The sequence below is a fragment of the Coregonus clupeaformis genome, chromosome 23 (genome assembly GCF_020615455.1).
Source record: "Coregonus clupeaformis isolate EN_2021a chromosome 23, ASM2061545v1, whole genome shotgun sequence".
Lineage (NCBI taxonomy): Eukaryota > Metazoa > Chordata > Actinopteri > Salmoniformes > Salmonidae > Coregonus > Coregonus clupeaformis.
The window spans coordinates 44884363-44899126 of record NC_059214.1 but is presented as its reverse complement, the minus strand read 5'-3'; the positions used below and the strand labels follow the sequence as shown (position 1 = coordinate 44899126).

Sequence of the window (14764 nt, the reverse complement as noted above, 5' to 3'; positions counted from 1 at the left end):
GTCTGTGTGTAAAGAAGTCTAGACAGGGGATTACCCAATCACATATTCTAAAAATTGGTGGTAAAGGCTTTTGTGAATAAATCAGTGGAAAGGGTTTTTTTTAAGTTAGGAGAAAACATTAGATTAAAAAAGTTAGGAGAACTAGGGTTGAAGGAACTCTAGGACAGTAAGCTAAGTTTCAATGTTAGTAGGAAGAGAGAGTGAATGTAGTGACACTAGTGGTGATAGATGGAAATACAAGTAAGGAGTTAAGAGTCTTAGGGAGAATGGATGAAGTAACAACAAGGACATCAACACTTCAGCCTATTATAACAACAGTGAAAAGCAATTTAACTCTTTCAACATTGATAGTTATTAAAGCCATAAATATATTGCATTTGATTACAAGGGAGCAGATAGCTCCAGCACCAATTTTAGAGGAATTTCATAGTCTGGGAAGCCTATCATTGGAGGATAAGTCTAAGAGAGAAGTGGGGATTTTTCCATGGTATGGTGTAAAATTTGGGAAGATCATATTGATAATATTACCTATACTTTGATTCCAGATAGTTCTGATAATATCACTAGTGTTATAGATGCATTGAAGAATATAAGGGATGCATTTGGTAGATCTGAAGGAGCTGGATGGTCAGCGAAGTCTTGGTTGCAAGATCAGTTAGGCCCAGTGGGAGCAGTGATGGTTCAGATTTTAATAGCAGCTTTGATAGCACTGTGTGTGATGTTTTGCTTTTGTACCTTGTTACTGACCTTTGCGAAAGCTATGATATTGAGATGGGTTGGAGTTGTGATGCCTGGAGACAACTCTCAGATGCCGTTGTTGACTGTTCCTGATCTGGATGAAGAGGGACAAGTGGGACTGGATGGAGTATTGATGGATAAATATCCTTTTTGATTATTTGATCATTTTTTAAATGTTTTTCAATATTAGTGTGATTTTAGTATTTTGTTATGAATCAAAGGGGGGAAATGTATGAATGAATCACATTATTCTATCATTTATATATCATTTTATATTCTTAGTTGATATTGATGTTTTAATTTGAAAGTGTTGTTTTGCAAAAGATACTGTTTGGTCTTTTCTTTTCTTCCAAAAGCATTTGGGGGAATATGTAGAGATTGAAATACTCAAACAAGGACAATATGAAGGAACAATATGAAAGGAGAATATGAAGGGACTGGAGGAGATGGAACAAGGAAGGTGTGGAAATGTTCCAATTCCATCATCGAAGATGCATTGGAAGTCGAGACTGCGGAGGAGATGAAGTGTAGTGGATGACATTCCAGTGTCTGCAATGAAATATAGACATATTTGCATGTGTAATACATAATTTGTGTCATATTCTTAGGTATTAATTTTTGTAGAATGATATTTGATGTTATTGGATACATGTGGGGATCTTAGATGTTTTTGTTTATTTCGTGGAAGCTTAGGGACATGGAGTCTAGGCAGGGATAGAGATAATCCACCGTAGGGTCCGATGGGTCGACCAGCCTTAGTGTGGACATTTTTTGGATAGTATTTTGTTTGCTGGGGCTTTCATGTGTATTTAATTGCATCATAGTTTCAAATGCATTGATAAAGATTTATGAATTGATCTGGAGTACCTAGGTGGTTGCCTGGGGCAGAGGGGCCGTGAGAGAATTTTACTGTCTTGACTGATGGATGGATATTTGGAAAGAAGGCTGCCAGACAGGTTTTTCACTCTCACACTTCATAAAGATTTGTTCATATTTCATAGTAATGTATTCACACTTCATAAAGATTTGTTCATATTTCATAGAAAGGTATTTACACTCCAGAGAAAAGTGTTTTGGGTTTATTGTTAAAGATACTCAATAAGAGAAATTGTTACTTGTCATAATCCTATTCTTTTTGTTTTCGAGACTTTTGGTTGTTTCGGAGGGGGGAAATATGTAGTGTATTAAGATTATGACTTTGATAAGGTTTTAAGTGGAACCTGAGAGGATGTTTATTTAGAAGAAAGGGAGCCGTTTTTAGGGTGACGCCCCATAGAAGACACGGGATTGGACAGTAGAGGGAGCCACCCATATTTTGGGGAATATTATAAGTACTGGATGGAGACAAAGAAGAGCAGAGCGGCCATTGCAATTTGGGAAACACTGCTCTCCGGGTGATCATGACATCTGTAAACTTATGCTGAAATCTTGTGATATGAATAAAACTTATGATCAAAGTTCAGTATAAGCGGACTCCTTTGTTTAACAGCATCATTAGCAACATTGACTCGACACTACAACAGCATTACAGTGGTTGGTTAACTAGCTAGCGAATTTTAGCCATATTAGCATTGACATGAAATCAGTCAAAACACCTAAAAACAAGACATGATATCAAGAACAAGATAAAACCAGCTGAAACGAACCCGCTACGATTTCCCCATGGCAGCTTCTTGTCATTGTTGCTAGCTATTTGACCGTTCAGAATCATCACAAAGCACAGCTTCCGGCCTCATCGATGTGTGCGCATAATTTTCATGATGTTGTCAGCCAACCCGTCTATGTCGGCTCAATCGGAAATGACCTTGACATTTCTACGTGGCTCTTCTGCGATACGGATTGAATCCAGCCCTATGACAGGACACAAGCATCTTATAACCGGAGACCCTCTTTTAAATTTTGGAGCACTGAAGAACCTGGCCACAGTGACAAGATACATACTCAATCTCACACAATCTCCCAGAACCCACTGCACCACATCAAGAAGTGCAGACGTGCTCTTCACTTGTCAAGAACGAACTCAATCCACACGTACGATTGGAAGGAAAAAAGGGAAAATAAAAAATACTGACAAAAAAACTCTGGCCTCCTGAGACGCAGGATGAAACTACCAAACCACAGAGGGAGACAGAAGATGATATCCATATCTAATACCTCCTCTGAACAATTATTTAACACCCCTAATACAGGGGCTAGGGTAGCTTCTTCTGAATGTCCTGTGCCACCCATCTCATGTGCAGTAGACAGACAACCAGAGGCAGGCACAGTGGCTAACGCCAGGGCTAACGGACAGCTGGGTGGCTCTGTATCAGACTGCAGGCCAGGGCCTTGTTAGCGCAGCTTTAGCGTAGCCCCCTTTGAGAGAGACTGTGGGAGATAAAGCAGCGTGATTCAGTTCAAGGTTCCACAGCGGCTGGCTCGGCAGATGAACTCTTTGAGCAGGTTGCCTTGTATCTGCCAGAAGGCTGCAGTCTGGGTCACCTCCGTCAGGTGGTTTACACAGAACTTAAAGCAGAACTCCTCCAGGTCCTAGAGACACGACAGGGTTAAACAGGAAATAGGAAGTTAGCACTCCAACCATCACACCGCAACAGGAATTAAACTAGCACTCAACTGACCCTAACCCTCCTGGGTCGTGTTCAGTAGGCACGAAACTGAAGAAAACGGCCTGAAACTGGGAGGTACTAATTAAACCTGTCCAATGACAAACATTTGTCTTTCTTTGCTACGGTGTGCCCTAATGAACACGACCCTAGAGTAGGCTTGGTAGAAGTTGCCCTAATGAACACAACCCTGGAGGATGCTTGGTAGAAGTTGCTCCTAACCACAGGTACAGGGTGAGATATGTTAATGCAGATTGGGTGAAGGGTTACTAGGGTTACTGTTGGGTTAGTGAAGGGTTACTGTTGCTAGGTGTGAGGTGTAGGGGTGGGACTGACCTCTGCGTCGTAGCACACAGCGAGCCTCTCTTGATGTGCTGACACTGACACAGACACTTCAGGCGGTTCTCACAGTAGGACGTGGCCAGGTCCAGCAGACCTAACACAACGATACAGGATAGACAGTCTGGTTCTCACAGTAGGTCGTGGCCAGGTCCAGCAGACCTAACACAACGATACAGGATAGACAGTCTGGTTCTCACAGTAGGACGTGGCCAGGTCCAGCAGACCTAACACAATGATAAAGGATAGACAGTCTGGTTCTCACAGTAGGTCGTGGCCAGGTCCAGCAGACCTAACACAACGATACAGGATAGACAGTCTGGTTCTCACAGTAGGTCGTGGCCAGGTCCAGCAGACCTAACACAACGTTACAGGATAGACAGTCTGGTTCTCACAGTAGGTCGTGGCCAGGTCCAGCAGACCTAACACAACGATACAAGATAGACAGTCTGGATCACTGTTGACTTGGGATGTTTGCTTGGTTATGTGTATGTATTGCATGTTTCTGGACCTTTACAAGGGACCTTTATAACTCAATGACCCTTGGTCTATAGAGGAGTTATACCACAATATATAAGATTGACTGGTAGCAGTCAAGCTCTCACTGAGTCTTAAACCCTTCCCTATTCATCAATTCCCTTGTCAGTAAGGCTTGGTGGCTGTGTGTGGGGCTGACCAATAGTGTCCTCTCAGGGCAGGTCTATATTGTCTGTGTAGAGCAGGGGTTTCCAACAGGTCGCAGCCCTCCTATGAGGGAGTAGCTCACCAAACAATTCTGAAAGTACACGTGTTCCACTACAAACTGTCATAAACAAATCTCACTAGTATCAGACACCGCAAGCTCCCAGATACTATCTAATCAATTCAACATCGACATTATCCCACCCCTGGTTAGCCACTATTGGCTTAAGTCGGACTCCTTGGAGGACTGCCAACTCAATAAAGGGGTTCCAGTAAAGATAGGATTCAAGGAGTAAGCAGTAAGCAGTCTTTACCAGAGCTCTACGACTGTGGCCTGTTCTCTACCAAACCACTGACAATGTGGAATACGACTCATCAATAGGTGTGGAAGGAGCTTGGCCGCAAACGGCACAGCTATCAGTTGGTGTCCAAGAATATTTAAAATGAGCACGTCCCATGATAGAAAATCACTTTAGTCGGACTCCTTGGAGGACTGCCAACTCAATAAAGGGGATCCAGTAAAGATAGGATTCAAGGAGTAAGCAGTAAGCAGTCTTTTCCAGAGCTCTACGACTGTGGCTTGTTCTCTACCAAACCAGTAAGTAGTCTTTACCAGAGATCTCCAACTGTGGCCTTTTCCCTACCAAACCTGTCACAATTGGTAACCTAACACTAGCATTGACTTGTCTACATAATTCAGTAAGTGCTACTTGTTGGGGAAGTTTGACGTGACTTATGCAACATAAAATCTCCTGATAATACTATCCTTCTTCTTTTGATTGGCTGTGGCGTCATATGACTAGGTGCCCTGGACGGTTTTCACGGAAGAATACTGTACCAAGTTAGCTAGCTGAATAAACTAAGTTAGTCTATTCCTAGAAAACATTGAACCGCTGTAGTTTACAACAATTATAGTTTCTGAGGTGGAAGTTGGGAGAGTTATATTTGGGTGTTTCAGTGAAACGTAAGTGAGGGAGGCCCCGCTCTCTCGCTTTCCCAGATGTTTTGTTCATTTCATTCCGATCTCCTTTGCATTATTGTAGCCATTTTCTGTAGCCTGTCAACTATGCCTCTGTCTATCCCTGTTCTCTCCTCTCCGCACAGGCTATACAAACGCCTCACACCGCGTGGCTGCTGCCTCTCTAACCTGGTGGTCCCTGCACGCACGACCCACGTGGAGTTCCAGGTCTCCGGCAGCCTCTGGAACTGCCGTTCTGCGGCCAACAAGGCAGAGTTCATCTCAGCCTATGCTACCCTCCAGTCCCTCGACTTCTTGGCGCTGACGGAAACATGGATTACCACTGAAAACACTGCTACTCCTACTGCTCTCTCCACGTCTGACCATGTGTTCTCGCATACCCGAGAGCATCTGGTCAGCGGGGTGGTGGCACAGGAATCCTCATCTCTCCCAAGTGGACATTCTCTCTTTTTCCCCTGACCCATCTGTCTATCTCCTCATTTGAATTCCATGCTGTCACAGTCACTAGCCCATTCAAGCTTAACATCCTTGTCATTTATCGCCCTCCAGGTTCCCTTGGAGAGTTCATCAATGAGCTTGACGCCTTGATAAGTTCCTTTCCTGAGGATGGCTCACCCCTCACAGTTCTGGGTGACTTCAACCTCCCTACGTCTACCTTTGACTCATTTCTCTCTGCCTCCTTCTTTCCACTCCTCTCCTCTTTTGACCTCACCCTCTCACCGTCCCCCCCTACTCACAAGGCAGGCAATACGCTTGACCTCATCTTTACTAGATGCTGTTCTTCTACTAATCTCAATGCAACTCCCCTCCATGTCTCCGACCACTACTTTGTATATTTTTCTCTCTCGCTCTCCTCCAACACTACTCTCTGCCCCTACTCAGATGGTAATGCGCCGTCGCAACCTTCGCTCTCTCTCTCCCGCTACTCTCTCCTCTTCCATCCTCTCATCCCTCTGCTCAATCCTTCTCCCTCCAATCTCCTGATTCTGCCTCCTCAATCCTCCTCTCCTCCCTTTCTGCATCCTTTGACTCTCCATGTCCCCTATCCTCCCGGCCGGCTCGGTCCTCCCCTCCTGCTCCGTGGCTTGACGACTCATTGCGAGCTCATAGAACAGGGCTCCGGGCAGCCGAGCGGAAATGGAGGAAAACTAGACTCCCTGCGGACCTGGCATCTTTTCACTCCCTCCTCTCTACATTTTCTTCATCTGTTTCTGTACAACTCTAAATTCCAAGCATCTGCCTCTAACCCTAGGAAGCTCTTTGCCACCTTCTCCTCCCTGCTGAATCCCCCTCCCCCCTCCCCCTTGTCCTGTCCCTTTAGCAGAAAAACACCCCCAAAGCATAATGTTTCCACCTCCATGTTTGACAGTGGGGATGGTGTTCTTGGGGTCATAGGCAGCATTCCTCCTCCTCCAAACACGGCGAGTTGAGTTGATGCCAAAGAGCACGATTTTGGTCTCATCTGACCACAACTCTTACACCCAGTTCTCCTCTGAATCATTCAGATGTTCATTGGCAAACTTCAGACGGGCCTGTATATGTGCTTTCTTGAGCAGGGGGACCTTGCGGGCGCTGCAGGATTTCAGTCCTTCACGGCGTAGTGTGTTACCAATTGTTTTCTTGGTGACTATGGTCCCAGCTGCCTTGAGATCATTGACAAGATCCTCCCATGTAGTTCTGGGCTGATTCCTCACCGTTCTCATGATCATTGCAACTCCACGAGGTGAGATCTTGCATGGAGCCCCAGGCTGAGGGAGATTGACAGTTCTTTTGTGTTTCTAACATTTGCGAATAATCGCACCAACTTGTTGTCACCTTCTCACTAAGCTGCTTGACGATGGTCTTGTAGCCCATTCCAGCCTTGTGTAGGTCTACAATCTTGTCCCTGACATCCTTACATTTACATCCTTGGAGAGCTCTTTGGTCTTGGCCATGGTGGAGAGTTTGGAATCTGATTGATTGATTGCTTCTGTGGACAGGTGTCTTTTATACAGATACTCCCTTTAAGAGTGTGCTCCTAATCTCAGCTCGTTACCTGGGAGCCAGAAAGCTTTCTGATTGACAGGGGTTCAAATACTTATTTCCCTCATTAAAATGCAAATAAATTGATAACATTTTTGACATGTGTTTTACTGGATTTTTTTGTTGTTATTCTGTCTCTCACTGTTCAAATAAACCTACCATTAAAATTATAGACTGATCATGTCTTTGTCAGTGGGCAAACGTACAAAATCAGCAGGGGATCAAATACTTTTTCCCCCTCACTGTATACCTTTTAAAAAAAGTTACGGGCATGGATCAGAAAACCAGTCAGTACCTGGTGGGACCAGTATTTGCCTCATTTTGAGAAAAACAAACATAAAGGTTGAGTCATACGTCCTCCGAAATATGACCCGCCAAGCTGCGCTTCTTAACACCCGTTCGCTTAACCTGGAAGCCAGCTGCACCAATGTGTCGGAGGAAACACTGTTCAACTGACGACCGAAGTCAGCCTGCAGGTGCCCAGCCCGCCACAAGGAGTCGCTAGAGCGAGATGAGCCAAGTAAAGCCCCTCTGACCAAACCCTTCCCTAAACTGGACGACGATGGGCCAATTGTGTGCCACCCTATGGGACTCCCAGTCTCGGCCAGTTGTGACACAGCTGATCGAACCCCAGGCTGTAGTGACGTCGCAACACTGCGATGCAGTGCCTTAGACTGCTGTGCCACTCGGGAGGCCCCCTTAGTTGTTTATTAACCATTATTTTACCAGGTATATTGACAGATAACATTGTGCACTACTTTCTCTTGTACACTAATGTCCCGGGAAGAGTTGCAGGGGCGAGGAGAAGAGAAGAAAGTGCTATTTGAAAGCTAGAATAAAAATGTGTAGCTCATGACATTTTTTAAAAGTAGCTCTCATGCTAGAAAAAGGTTGGAGAGCCCTGGTGTAGAGGAACTCCAGGAAGGAGCGATAGACGGGGTAGGAGAACTGGTCGATCTCTATCACCTGCTTGTTTGCCGTCCACGCTGAACTTGAGGTCGGCCGTCTCTGGGCTGTCAAACTCCTCATTTTGAGACTGGGCCACCGTCAGGAAGTAGAAAACACACACAATGCTCTGTCAACAGGAGAGGACACACACAATGCTCTGCCAACAAGCGAGGACACACACGGTTACCCATGGAGACGAGCCTCCACATGACGGAGGGCGTGGTGAAGCAGGCGAAGAAGTCATCAGTGCAGGAGAAGTGTGTGAGGAAGAGCACCACGATGGCCCCACATGTACACCTGGCCACTATGGGTCTTAGCTGCTGAGGTGGGTGTGGAGTGGCACGCTGCAACTGGATGGGATAGGAGGGAGGAAGTCAGTGTGTGTGTGTCTATTCCCCGACTGCCTCATCTCTTTCTCAGCCATAATGTGTACTATGTGTGTCCCTGTGGGTATACAGTGCATTAGGAATGTATTCAGACCCCTCAACCTTTTCCACATTTTGTTACGTTACAGCCATATTATTAAATACTTTTTTTCCTCATCAATCTACACACAATACCCCATAATGACAAAGCGAAAACAGGTTTTTATAATTTTTTACAAATGTATACAAAATAAAAAACAGAAATACCTTATTTACATAAGTATTCAGACCCTTTGCTATGAGACTCGAAATTGAGCTCAGGTGCATCCTGTTTCCATTGATCATCCTTGAGATGTTTTTACAACTTGATTGGAGTCCACCTGTGGTAAATTCAATTGATTGGACATGATTTGGAAAGGCACACACCTGTCTATATAATGTCCCACAGTTGACAGTGCGTGTCAGAGCAAAAACCAAGCCATGAGGTCGAAAAAATGTCCGTAGAACTCCGAGACAGGATTGTGTCGAGGCACAGATCTGGGGAAGGGTACCAAAAAATGTCTGCAGCATTGAACAACCCCAAGAACACAGTGGCCTCCATCATTCTTAAATGGAAGAAGTTTGGAACCACCAAGATTCTTCCTAGAGCTGGCCGCCCGGCCAAACTGAGCAATCGGGGGAGAAGGGCCTTGGTCAGGGAGGTGACCAAGAACCCAATGGTCACTCTAACAGAGCTCCAGAGTTCCTCTGTGGAGATGGGAGAACCTTCCAGAAGGACAAACATCTCTGCAGCACTCCACCAATCAGGCCTTTATGGTAGAGTGGCCAGACGGAAGCCACTCCTCAGTAAAAGGCACATGACAGCCCGCTTGGAGTTTGCCAAAAGGCACCTAAAGAATCTCAGACCACGAGAAACAAGAATCTCTGGTCTGATGAAACCAAGACTGAACTCTTTGGCCTGAATACCCAAGAAAACTCTAGGCTGTAATTGCTGCCAAAGGTGCTTCAACAAAGTACTGAGTAAAGGGTATGAATACTTACATAAATGTTATATTTCAGGGTGTTTTTTAAATATACATTTGCAAAGAATTCTAAAAACCTGTTTTTGCTTTGTCGTTATGGGGTATTGTGTGTAGATTGATTAGGGAAAAAAACTATTTCATCAATTTTAAAATAAGGCTGTAACGTAACAAAATGTGGAAAAGGTCAAGGGGTCTGAAAACTTTCCGAATGCACTGTATGCAGAGACTTCTCTCACCTCTCCTTCTCAGCCATGATCTGAATCTGGTTGCTCGTGTCCTGTGGCCAGCTGGCTATAGGTATTAGCCCCCCAGGCATACAGCAGCCCCTCGTCTGTTAGGGCCACGGAGTGGGCATAGCCAGACGCTATCTGGAGGGGAGGAGTGGGGTGAATGTTAGAGGAGGTAGTGTATGTGTGTGTACTCACCTGTTGCACACAGAGACCCTGCAGGCCCACCAGGCAACAAGGTGTCAGCTGATTCCCGTTGTTGCCCAGCCGTACATCTGAGAGAAACACACACACACAGGCGGATTGAATACAAATACTGAACATATTTAACATCAAACCCACGTTCAAACTGTGGGCCCTCTCACTCATCCATTCTCAACCACAGCCAGAGGAGGTTTGACCGCAGGTAATGCTAACAGCCACCTTGTTCTGCAGACAGTTGGACACTCTCCTGGGGGTGGGCTGGTTGGCTGTGAACCCTGACCCCACCTGGCAGTTATTGTAGCCCCACGCATACAGGAGGGCCAGAGAGTTACATTCAACTGAGTAACTTGATGTTCTTCAGGTTTAATAATACAGTAAACAACATCACAGATCTAACAGCAATAACCTGATAATACAACAGGTTCATTCTAGAATGGTGTCACAGTCACTGGATCACTGTGACATAAATCTGACTCAATAGATGTTAACAATATACCTTTATATCAGAGCTTAGGGTTATAGGTTCACAGTAAGTGGGTTTAGACCAGGGCACAATGGTAGGGGGTTTAGACTGCAGTGTTTCTCAATCTCAACCCATGGTCTGTGGAATGTTGTGACAGACACAAGTGCTATTTAGAATATAAGCAGTTCTCCATGGAGAAATAATGTAATGTAGATTCCATCTTTCACCCTGCCTCTCTCCATCCATCTTATTTAAAAAATGTTTACCCCATTTTCTTCCCAGTTACAACCTTGTCTCATCCCTGTAACTCCTCAATGGGCTCGGGAGAGGCGAAGGTCGAGACATGCATCCTCCGAAACATGACCTGCCTAGCCCCTACTTCTTAACACACTGCACGCTTAACCCGGAAGTCAGCCGCACCAATGTGTCGGAGGAAACACTGTTCGACTGACGACCGAAGTCAGCTTTCAGGCACCTGGCCCGCCACAAGGAGTCGCTAGAGCGCGATGAGCCACGGAAAGCCCCCTGGCCAAACCCCAGGCTGTAGTGGCACCTTAGACCGCTGCGCCACTCAGGACCTCTCCATCCATCCTTCTCTCTATCTTTTCATCTCTCCAGCATAAAAAACGGATCCTGGAATGAGGAGTCCCAAGCCACCTATCTCCCACTCTCTCGCCTCGCCCCTCCATCCCTCACCTCTCCAGTGTCAGTCAGGGCCAATGAGTGATGTGAACCTCAGGCCACCTCCATCACCCTCTTGTTGAGCAGGTTGGCAGACACCAGCACTGGACACACCCCCTGGTTGGTGGGCCCGTTCCCCAGCTAGCTGTAGCCATTGTAGCCCCAGGCAAACAGCTTGGCCTCAGACACACAATGGGGGAAACAGTGAGTCAGAAACCCAAACTAGTGGTAGAAACACTTAGAACAGACGTCTACCAAAGGGCATAAGGAATCATGTCAGCTATATTGAAGACATTTCCATGTCCAACATTCTGTGACATCCTCTTGAACATTGTGGCCCTGTTAACTATGCGCTGCAGTACCCTCAGTGGCCAGGACTGAGGCTGATCGTGAGTGGGAGGAAAGTGAAGTCCAGCTTCTTAGGTAGGATGGTGCTCTGGCTGTCCCCTAATCCCAGACAGTTACTGCAGTTCAGACCAAACACATACACCTGCCAGATGAGAGTGAGTGAGTGAGATGGGTCACTGATGTTTGAAACAAGCACAGACACCAGTCAGCATGTACATTGCAGAGTGCATGTGTGTGTGCATTCCAGAAGAGAGGTCTAGGGTAAAACACACACACACAGTGACTACTCCAATCATCTGATTACTCACATGGTCATCATGGGTGATGTATACTGAACAAAAATATAAAACGCAACAAGTGTTGGTCCTATGAGCTGAAATAAAAGATCCCAAAATATTATTTCTCTCAAATTTTGTGCACAAATTTGTTTACATCCCTGTTAGTGAGCATTTCTCCTTTGTCAAGATAATCCATCCACCTGACAGGTGTGGCATATAAAGAAGCTGATTAAACAGCATGATCATTACACAGGTGCACCTTGTGCTGGAGACAATAAAAGACCACTCTAAAATGTGCAGTTTTGTCACACAACTCAATGCCACAGATGTCTCAAGTTTTGAGGGAGCGTGCAATTGGCATGCTGACTGCAGGAATGTCCACCAGAACTGTTGCCAGTTCATTTTGCTACCATAAGCCGCCTCCAACGTCATTTTAGAGACTTTGGCAGTACATCCAACCGCAGACCACATTTAACCACGCCAACACAGGACCTCCACATCTGTCTTCTTCACCTGAGGGATTGTCCTTTTGAGGGGAAAAACTCATTCTGATTGGCTGGGTCTGGCTCCCAAGTGGGTGGACCTATGCCCTCCCAGGCCCACCTATGGCTGCGCCCCTGCCCAGTCATGTGAAATCCAGATTAGGGCCTAATGAATTTATTTAAATTGACTGATTTCCTTCTATGAACTGTAACTCAGTAAAATCTTTGAAATTGTTGCATGTTGCGTTTATATTTTTGTTCAGTATAGATGCCCTCGTTGGCAGACGTTCCAAACGCACAGGCCTGCCGTATGGACGAGAGCTTCTGCCCCCCCATCAGGATGAACAGTGGTCATTTTGTCACGTCCACCATGGTGCACCTCGGTCTCCGTGGTGACGGTGGAGGGGTGTGTCCCTGGCTGGGGGAGGGGCTAGAGGGAGGAGCAGGGCAGGGATCTTGTCGGGTGATGCTACAGATGCTGCCCCTGCTTTTCACACTGGATATTAGACAAGAGACGGAGAGATCACACACACACACACATACAGATACAGGATAGAGTTGACACAACCACCAGAGAACACACAACTCAAAGTCAGATACCAAACCCACACTTTCGCAATCAGAGCACAAGTGGGCACACACAGCCATCAGAGAACACACACACACACACATATAGCGCAGGCTCTCAATTTAGAGCAGCTGTAACCTCAGGCCACCTTTCATTCCCATTGGTGTTTTGAGTTGGATAATTCCAGAACATGCAGTAGTACAGACAGAGCAGAACATTTTCCTGGCCTATTATCCAAGTGTTTTCAGATTAGAATTAGGGGTTCAGCAGCGAAACTGATGAAACCCTATTGTATTTGTTGCCGTTGATTATTAATAATTATTATAAACTGGGTGGTTCGAACTCTGAATGCTGATTGGCTGACAGCCGTGGTACATCAGACCATATACCACTGGTATTACAAAACATTTATTTTTACTACTCTAATTACATTGGTAACCAGTGTATAATAGCAATAAGGCACCTCTGGGTTTGTTATATATGACCAATATACCTCTGTGTTGCGTCGTGCTTAAGAACAGCCCTTAGACGTGGTATATTGGTCATATACCACACTCCCTCATGCCTTATTGCTAAACTATACACTGAGGGTACAAAACATTAAGGACACCTTCCTAATATTGAGTTGATAGTGGCACAGTGGGCACACTGCTGAATCCCGGCAACACTGCTTGAAGCTTTAGTTTGATCTGCTCCCCACGGACCACAGGGTTTCACATTTTCGTTCTAACCCAGCACAAACCCAACTAGTCACCAAGCCCTATTTGAATCAGGTGGGTTTGTGTTGGGCTGGAACAAATACGTGCAACCCGAGGAACGGATTGTGAAACACTGACCTTACCTGTGGTTAAAAAAAACCTTGATACTGTTTTAAAGCAGGCGGCTAGGCTAGGCATAGTTGCTCAGTGAGAGCTTTGCTTTAGGATCGATTCCAAACCCTTGATCTCCCCTCTCAAAATTACCACACCACATGTCAATAGAAAAAGATTAAGACAGTAAATAATGTTGACACTACACAAGCAAAACACTCAACTAGCCAGTTGAGTATCAGAAAAGACAGTAATTAAAGTAAGTATTCAACTGAAAATGCATTCACATTTTCTTGAGTCTATTGTTGACATTATTAGCTAGCTAGTTAGTGGAGCAAGTTAGCTAAATTACTTTAGCTGATTAGCTTCAGCCATCTAACTATACAGTGATTTCACACAGTGCCACAGTAAGTTACTCAGTTGACCTGGCTAGATAACATTAGCAAAGTTAGATAGCAAACAAGCAAGCAAACCAACAAAACACTTTAGTTGTAGCTAGGTACCTTTAGGAAATGCACATTCAGCAAGTGCAAAAGCGAGATTGTGACTCAGCTGACAACAAAGTGCATTCACAGACCTACAAGAGCACTCCATAGTCAATAATGGCAACTTTTCCGGGGAGGAAAACAAAATAGATACTTTTTTAAAAGTATTTTTAAAAGAGTAACACCACCAAGCCTACCTATGTGTATGAGATGCATTAGTTTGGTGTTATTACTGGTGGACAGATAGGAAGCTAGTCTCCCGGTCACTGAAACCCCCTTCTCCGCCGCCTGACCACCACCACCAACTCCTCCTCCTCCTTCTCCTTCTCCAGCAGCTCCCTCCTTCTGTTGATGTTCGTGTGTCTGGAAGTGAGAGACAACAAATGATGTGACGTGTCAACATTCAGCAAGACCAATCGAATTCAGAGCTGCAGAGGCGGTCACTTTCCTATGATATAAATAGGGCAAAGGTCCCTAGAGCGCAGTCTGGCCTAAACACTAGACAGAAGTCTAGCTAATTTT

At 45.4% G+C, this 14764-nt stretch overlaps 1 pseudogene; it reads right to left on the bottom strand.

Moving 5' to 3' along the window:
• Window positions 1–3129: 3129 nt before the first annotated feature.
• LOC121536391 lies at window positions 3130–12752 on the bottom strand (annotated as a pseudogene).
• Window positions 12753–14764: the final 2012 nt, after the last annotated feature.